Here is a 7,098-nt window from a genome sequence, read left to right on the forward strand (position 1 = left end):
CCACACCCAGGTAATTTTTGTATTTTTAATAGAGACAGGGTTTCACCATGTTGACCAGGCTGGTCTTGAACTCCTGACCACAGGTGATCCACCTGCCTTGGCCTCCCAAAGTGCTGGATTACAGATGTGAGCCACCACACTTGGCCATTTTCATCCCTTTCTGTCTTCAGTTCTTGTGACCTCACTCTCTAAATGTAATTAATGTAACTTTTTTTTTTTTTCCTTGAGACAGAGTCTCTGTCACCCAGGCTGGAGTGCAGTGGCATGATCTTGGCTCACTGCAACCTCTGCCTCCTGGGCTCAAGCAATTTTTGTGCCCCAGCCTCCCAAGTAGCTGGTATTACAGGTGTGTGCCACCATGCTTAACTAAATTTTGTATTTTTAATAGCGACAGGGTTTTTCCATGGTGGCCAGGCTGGTATTGAACTCTAGACTTCAAGTGATCTGCCTGCCTCAGCCTCCCAAAATGCTGGGATTACAGGCATGAGCCACCACACCTGGCCATCTCATAACTTTTGTTTATCTCAATATTCAGAGTATACAGTGTTATAATTAAGTACATATTACAGCTGAGATACATAAAATCCTTTCCCCTCTTTGTATAACATTTGGTTTCTTCTACAGTTTAAGAAAATACTGAACAAAGCTAATGCTCTGAACAGCATTTTAAGGAATAGTGATATGTAGTTCTGAGGAAGCTATGTTAAGAGGAAGCATCTCATCTCATATCTTCACTTGAAATAATATTTCCCTCTGAGATAGTCTGAGTCAAGAGATAATTCTGCTTTACTAAGATAGTCTATTCACTCTATATAGAGGTTATATGTAGATGCAGGGATTGCAGGGAACTTTCATTTTCTACCTCCCATAGCCTTAATTTTTAAAATACTTATATTGAGCATGGATTTTTTTATTATAAAAAAATTTCAGATAAATTGAAAAGTAGAAAGAACAGTACAATAATGAATTTCAAAGTTCAATAATTTTTAGAAATGCATTATAGTGTGAGTTTAACTTTTTTATGACTCCTTGACTGATAGAAGTTCCAGATGGTACCACGTCTGTGCAGTCTTACCCAACTGAAGAATCAGACCAGAATTTGGGCTGACCACAGCAGCTAGAAAGTGAGTAGAAAGCCATACAGGGTAGGAGAGGGACACCATAAATTCTGTGCAAAAGCTCTACCCAAATATTTGGCTGTGCTGTGAATTACACATGTGCTGTGCAGACTTAAACAGTCTAGCTGATGCTGAGAACTGCACAGATTTTTTCAGCTGCTTCCCACTCCAAGGAAGATAGAGTTTGGAATTTGAGTTTAGCCCATTTAGATGTCTACAAAAACAGAATAATGGTACTTTTTAAGAGGAACATAACAAAATCTATTGTCTCTAAGCTTTCAAAATGCCAAGGCAAAAATCCAAAATTAGTAGATATTAAAAAAATAAGAAAATGTGACATGAAATTTAAAAAGAGAAAAGAGAATCAATAGAGACTAACCACAGAATTGACCAAGATGAAAGAATTAGTACTCAAGGATTTAAAAGTAGCTATTATAACTATTTTGTTCAAGAATGTAAAGGAAATTATGCTAGTAATGAATAAGCAATAGGAAATTTCAACACAGAAATAGGAACTAGAAAAAGAACTGAAAAAAAGGGCAAATGAAGAATTTGCCAAATGGGTTTAATAGTAGAGTGGGGTTGGCAGATGAAGGAATCACGCAACTTGATGATAGATCACTCGAACTTACAAAATCTAATGAGCTGCTCCCCACAAAAAATAATGAATACAGCTTCAGTGATATGTAGAAAAATATTTTGAAAAGACCAATATATGTGTTATTGGATCCTCACAAGAAAAAAGAGAAAGATGGGGGCAAATATGTTTAAGAAAAATGGCCGATGAAAAATATAAATACACATATTCAAGAGGCTCAATCCCAAGCAAGATAAATTCAATGAAAACCACACCAAGGTACATTATAATCAAGTGACCATCATAATTTGACCATGAAAATGAAATGATTATCAAAGATAATGAGAAAAATCTTGAAAACAACTAGGCAAAAACCAATATATTACACACAGGAAAAAGGAATATAAATAATGTTGACTTTTCACAGGAAAAAGACAGTGAATTGACATCTTTTCTTTTTATTGCATTTTAGGTTTTGGGGTACATGTGAAGAACATGCAAGATAGTTGCATAGGTACACACATGGCAGTGTGATTTGCTGCCTTCCTCTTCATCCCCTATATTTGGCATTTCTCTCCATGATATCTCTCCCCAACTCCCCACCTCCTGCTGTCCCTCCCCTATTTCTCTGCAACAGACCCCAGTGTGTGATGCTTCCCTCCCTGTGTCCATGTGTTCTCATTGTACAACACTCGCCTATAAGTGAGAACATGCGGTGTTTGATTTTCTGTTCTTGTCAGTTTGCCGAGAATGATGGTTTCCAGGTTCATCCATGTCCCTACAAAGGATACAAACTCATCATTTTTGATGGCTGCATAATATTCCATGGTGTATATGTGCCACATTTTCCCTGTTCAGCCTATCATCGATGGGCATTTGGGTTGGTTCCAGGTCTTTGCTGTTGTAAACTGTGCTGCAATGAACATTCGTGTGCACGTGTCCTTATAGTAGAACGATTTCTAATCCTTTGGATATATACCCAGTAATGGGATTCCTGGGTCAAATGGAATTTCTATTTCTAGGTCCTTGAGGAATCGCCACACTGTCTTCCACAATGGTTGAACTAATATACACTACCACCAACAGTGTAAAAGTGTTCGCATTTCTCCACATCCTCTCCAGCATCTGTGGTCTCCAGATTTTTTAATGATCGCCATTCTAACTGGCGTGAGATGGTATCTCAATGTAGTTTTGATTTGCATTTCTCTGATGACCAGTGATGATGAGCATTTTTTCATATGTTTGTTGGCCTCATGTATGTCTTCTTTTCTAAAGTGTCTGTTCATATCTTTTGCCCACTTTTGAATGGGCTTGTTTTTTTGTTGTAAATCTGTTTTAGTTCTTTGTAGATTCTGGATATCAGCCCTTTGTCAGATGGGTAGACTGCAAAAATTTTTTCCCATTCTGTTGGTTGCTGATTCACTCTAATGACTGTTTCTTTTGTTATGCAGAAGCTGTGTTTGATTAGGTCCCATTTGTCTATTTTGGCTTTTGTTGCATCTTTAAAAGCTGGTGAAGAAAGCTCTGTCAATTTGGAATTCTATTATCTAACAAAAATATTAATTTAGATAAATGAAAACAAGAGAATTCATCATCCACTGACCTGCACGACAAGAAATGCCAAAGGAGTTTTTCACACTGAGTGGATCTGATAAGAAATAGAAACTCATATTGTCAGAAAGTAATGAAGAATATCAGAAATAGGAAATATGGGCTGGGCATGGTGGCTCATGTTTATAATCCCATCACTTTGGGGGGCTGAGGCAGGCAGGTCACTTGAAGCCAGGAGTTTGAGACCAGCCTGGCCAACATGGTGAAACCTGTCTCTAGTAGAAATAAAAAATTAGCTGGGCATGGTGGTGAGTGCCTGTAATCCCAGCTACTTGTGGGGCTGAGGCAAGAGAATCACTTGAACTGAGGAGGTGGAGGTTGTGGTGAACTGAGATTGCACCACCACACTCCAGTGGTGGTGAGTGAGACCTTGTGTTAAATAAAAAAAGGGAAATATGTGGATAAATATAAAGAAATATTTCTTTTTATTTTTTTAAAATACACATCAGTAAATCATGTAAAAATTAAAATACTTTATTTGACCAGTTGTATATCTTCTTCATTAAAAAAAAATGACAGACAACCAAACACCACATGTTCTCACTCATAAGTGGCTGTTGAACAATGAGAACACATGGACACAGGGAGGGGAACATCACACACCAGGGCCTATGGGGAGGGGGGTGGGAGGGCCAGGGGAGGGATAGCATTATGAGAAATTCCTAATGTAGCTGATGGGTTGATGGGTGCAGCACAGCACCATGGCACGTGTATACCTATGTAACAAACCTGCATGTTCTGCATATGTACCCCAGAACTTAAAGTATAATAATAATTTTAAAAAGAGACAGGGTCTTACTATGCTGCCCAGTTTCATCTCAAACTCCTAGGCTCAAGTGAACCTCCTGCCTCAGCCTCCCAAGTAGCTGGGACTAGAGACACACTTGGCTGTTTATCTTATTTTGAGAAGTGATATTTAAGGTCATTGGCCCATTTTTAAATAAAATCACTTCTTTCTTGCTATCAAGTTGAGTTCCTTAGATATTTTGATATTAACCCTTTATCAGGTTTGCAAATATTTCCTCCCAAGTCTTGGGTAGTCTCTTCACTCTGTTGATTATTTCCTTGCCTGTGCAGAAGCATTTTGGTTTGATACACTCTCAGTTGCCAATTTTTGCTTTTGTTGCCTGTGCTTTTGGGGTCATATTTTTAAAAAATCATTGCCCAGACCACTATCATGGAGCTTGTCTTCTATATTTTCTTCTAAAGGTTTTACAGTTTCAGGTCTTATGTTTAAATCTTTGATCCATTCTGAGTTGATTTTTGTATATCAGCTGACATAAGGGTTCACTCTCATTCTGCTGCATATGGAGGTCTAGTTTTGCCAACACCCTTTATTGAAGAGGCTGTCCTTTCCACATTGTGTGTTCTTGGCAGTTTTGTCAAAGATCAATTGCCTAAATGTGTGGATTTATTTTGGGGCTCTCTATTCTGTTCCATTTGTCTATATGTCTGTTTTAGGTGAATACCATGTTGTTTTAATTACTATAGCTTTATAGATTATTTTCAAATCAGGTGGTATAATGCCTCCAGCTTTGTTCTTTTTGCTCAAGGTTGCTTTGGCTACTCAAGGTCTTTTGTAGTTCCAGGTTAATTTTAGGATTGCTTTTTCTATTTCTGTGAAAAATGACATTAGAATTTTGATAGGGACTGCACTGAATTTGTAGATTCCTTTGTGTAATATGGTGTATTAATCTGTTTTCACACTGCTATAAAGAACTACCTGAGTAATTTATGCAGAAAAGAGATTTAATTGAGGCACAGTTCTTCAGGCTTAACAGGAAGCATGACTAAGAAATAACCATAGTTCTGATGTAAGGGATTTGCATGGGATTGTGAGGGATGATGGCTCCAGTCCTGAAAAGCACAACAGTGGCTCTGTTGGAGGAGGCATAGCCATGTTTCCTTCTGGTGGTAGTGGTGGGGTCTGCAGTGGGGATGGCTGTTGGTTACTCAGTTGCTAGTGTCCTCTGTAGAGCAGGCAACTGGAGACCACAGTAGCCCCTGCTGTGTGGCTGATACTAACAGCTCCTACCCTTGTGTTTTATTCCTGACTCTAGATGTCTCAGGTATGCTGATCTCCTTCGATTGTTCCTATGTGATTATTCTCCATTTTTCTCCTCTACTATGTTACCGCAGGTTCTTAAATGGACCCTTGATCCCTCCCAAAGTTATTATCATTTACAGATAACAATAGTTATCCACAATAATACTCTACCATCTTACTAACATCACTCTCCTCTCCAATTCATTTAATGATTACAAGATTATTTATTTATTGATGTATTTATTTTGAGATGGCGTCTCACTCTGCAGGCTGTAATGCAATGACCTGATCTCTGCTTGCTGCTATCTATGCCTCCTGGGTTCAAGGGATTCTCTTTCCTCAGCCTCCTAAGCAGCTGGGATTACAGGTACATGCCACCACCCCTGGCTAATTTTTGTATTTTTAGTAGAGATGTGGTTTTGCCATGTTCGCCAGGCTGGTTTCGAACTCCTGACCTCAGGTGACCCACCTGTCTTGGCCTCCCAAAGTGCTGGGATTATAGGCGTGAGCCACCATGCCCTGCCAATTTTTGTATTTTTATTAGAGACGGGGTTGCACCATATTGGCCAGGCTGGTCTCCAACTCCTTACCTCAGGTGATCTACCCATTTTGGCCTCCCAGAGTTCTGGGATTACAGGCATGAGCCACTGCACCCAGCCAACATCTATATAACTTTAAAGTTGCTTCCTTATAGGATGCTTTGGTTCTTCATCTATTTAATCATAGCTACATTTTTTTTTTAAGAAGTGGTACATTCAAAGGGGACTTGCTTGGTGTTCCTAGCTCAAGTTTTATCTAAGAGCAAGTAAGCCTAGACACCTCCACATGATTTGGCTGAGTGGTTTTGTGTGACTCTGGCACCCCAAACCAAGGGAACCCATGGCTTCTGTGGGCTTTCCTGGGGGTTTCAGCTCCTGTTATCAGTAAGAGGCCAAAGGAGCATCATTTTTCTTTGATCCAAGAAGTGCTTACTGAATGCCTGCTATGTGCATGGCGTTAAACACTGAGAAATACTGTTCTCCAGGTAGTTGGGATGTTATTCTCATTTTACCATAGCTTATATTCTTGTGTTTCAATGTAAATCTCTTAACTTTTGTTTTCTGTGTTTTGTTTTCAGAATTACATTATTCCTGATGTTGTTTCAAACTGTTTTCCAAAGGGGTTTGAGCATATACAACTATAAATCTGGGAGATCAACTCTCAAAAATAGTCTTAACTGGTACAAATAATCCCAATCAAGATTCAGTCAATATTTCTGTTTTGCAAGTTTGGGAGAGTAGTTGGCTTTGAGTCACACACCAAAGCTTTAAGAGGTGAGACACGAGCTTCATTCTGGACTAGAACTTGGCCTCAGCATGAGATCCTACAGTGACGCTAATGAAAGATGAATGTGAAGGTGGCCGTGGCATAAGGCTAGAGTGCCACTCTGCCTCTTCCTACCATGCAGCCTGTAAGGAGCCACTAAACCTTTCCGTGCCTAGACCTTCCCATCTGCGAAATGGGGTCCATACCACCTACTTCACAGGGTGTTGTGAGGACTGAGAACAATGTCAAATGTTTTTAACACTCAGATGAGGAGTGACATCAATTAAATCTGTACTGTATAAAAGCTACACAAAAATGGGCAGACATTTGATTAACTGTGCTTCAAGTGTATGTTCAGAAAAGCATGTTACCAACTGAGAAATATGACCTATTTCTAGAAAAAAATGCAAATCAAAAGCACAATGAGATACCACTATCTC

The sequence above is a fragment of the Sapajus apella genome, unplaced genomic scaffold (genome assembly GCF_009761245.1).
Source record: "Sapajus apella isolate SASKATOON/1434 unplaced genomic scaffold, GSC_monkey_1.0 scaffold27, whole genome shotgun sequence".
Classification (NCBI taxonomy): domain Eukaryota; kingdom Metazoa; phylum Chordata; class Mammalia; order Primates; family Cebidae; genus Sapajus; species Sapajus apella.